The following is a 2,205-nucleotide window of genomic DNA, read 5'->3' as shown; positions in this document are numbered from 1 at the left end:
TTTACTCAGTGTTTTTTTTATTTTACAGTGGGGTAATTTTGGTGCAGTAGCACGAGATAGCTTGATTTCAAACTTTGAATTGAATAAAAAACGACAAGTAAGCAGTCAGTAATAAAAGAAGAACAAATTAATTTTATTTTTTTAAATTAATAATGATAGCACAAATAAAAAATAACGACAGGCCTTCGAATTAAATAAATTGCTTTTTAGTTTTTCAGATAGGTCTAACAGTAGGGTTAAGATATTTAATTTTAATTTTATTTATTATTTTTTTTAACCAATTATCCAAATAACGTTTAGTCCTAGAAAGCTATTATTATCAGAACACGTGAGCATAACATAGCGGTTAGCAGATCAATGAATGAGAGGGCAGCGTTACCAGAGTTGCCCATATACCACACCATGTTACAACACATTAGGGCTATTGCAGACAGAAACAATACTGTACTACATCGATGTTTCCTGTCGGCTCAATTTTTGAGTGGACTTTGCTGTTCTGATGAGCATGAACGGTATACGAGTGGAGCGACTGAGCGGAGCGCACACACATAGAGCGGGATAATACGCAGAGCGTCACACCACGTGAAAGTGAATCCTGAGCGGTGAACTAATTTTCGGCAGCCGAAATTTCGGTGCATCTCTAATTATTGGCGACATCAGAAATGGATATTATATAATAGATGCTTTTTTGAACATTTTAGCAATTTAAAAATATTAAAAAAGGATTTTTTACACGGCACCCCTGCTCTCGACAGACGGCACCCCGGTTGGGAAACACTGGTCTATGATGCTGACAAATAATGCTGACTCACAGCCTATAAGTACATTTTCATATTTAAAGGATTTGCCACTGACGATTCAAACGCGAGTTTTGAGCAGTGTAGAGTAGCGCTTGTTGTTTGTCGTTTCTCCGATCACAAATGCAGACATGGTTTTATGTTTACGCTGCGCGATGCAACGCAACACGTAAAAAGACAGTATAATTAATTATAACCAGTAATTATGTCCCCACTGGATGCAACAAATGCCTCGTTTATAATGGGTTTTATTAGTTTTGTCTCGTCGCTCCGGCCGGGACATGGCATCACAGTATGTTAAGGGGCGTAACATTTCCTTCACACGCTTGAGGTATTTGGCCAATCACAACGCACTGGATAGCTGGCCAATCAGAGCACACCTCGCTTTTCAGAACGATGAGCTTTGTAAACATTGACGCGTTTCAGAAAGGCGGGGTATAGAGGAAACACAATAATGTTGTTAATAACATCTAAAATCATCCCATCCCAGTCATAATCTTTCTACCGTACACAGGGCCGCAAACAGTAACTGCTGGTCGAATGACTGCATCCACACCATCTCTCCCTAGCCGTGCGTAATCAAAACGATGAATGTTCCTCGATGCGCATAATTTAGAAATGGAGGAAATACTGGAGCCTCTCCCGAGTCCATATTGCTGCTGTAGGACCTCTTGAACTTGTTTGCATGTGTATCCCAGCTCCTCTAACCTGCGGATTACACTTTCGTAATCATCAAACACACTCCACTCACACATCTTCCAGAAAATCTGTGGTTGTTAACGTGCAGTCACGCAGGTAATGGAGGTCTGATGATAAATTATTGCATGGTCAGACGTGCCAATGCACAGGCATAGGGCCTATACATACAGCGCTCTGGGTAAATACATCCACATCCCCACCCCCACTCCCCCACTGGTACGGTCCAACCGGGAGCGCAAAACAGAGAAGTAGAACATCAGAATAATGAGTAATTTTTTATGTTAGTTTCAAAATCAGATTCGGACAACCCAAACTCGTAAAATTGAAAATTAAAATGAGACACAATTATCCGTTTGTAAATTGCTCCAAAGAAATTGAAAATGAAAGTTTGAAGCCAACTTTTCATTTGGTTCATTTTGATGGTGCGAATTGAACAAAGAACTGCAAAGGGTTACACGGGCCATACACCATAGTTCATATCTTGAATTTCAAATTTGAAGATTTTGATGTAATTTCTGACCTTGCATGATGCTTAAGTTACGCCAATGCCAGACTAGCTTGTTTGTTGTTAAGCTTAATGGAGTGTTAAGTTAGGCAGGCTGTACTGAGATGTTTTAAAGGGGTCATATGATGCGATTTCAATTTTTCCTTTCTCTTTGGAGTGTTACAAGCTCTTGGTGCATAAAGAAGATCTGTAAAGTTGCAAAGA

This window comes from Sinocyclocheilus anshuiensis, unplaced genomic scaffold (assembly GCF_001515605.1).
Source record: "Sinocyclocheilus anshuiensis isolate Anshui unplaced genomic scaffold, SAMN03320099.WGS_v1.1 scaffold436, whole genome shotgun sequence".
NCBI lineage: Eukaryota > Metazoa > Chordata > Actinopteri > Cypriniformes > Cyprinidae > Sinocyclocheilus > Sinocyclocheilus anshuiensis.
The sequence above is the reverse complement of the archived record's forward strand: the minus strand, read 5'-3'. Positions refer to the sequence as shown.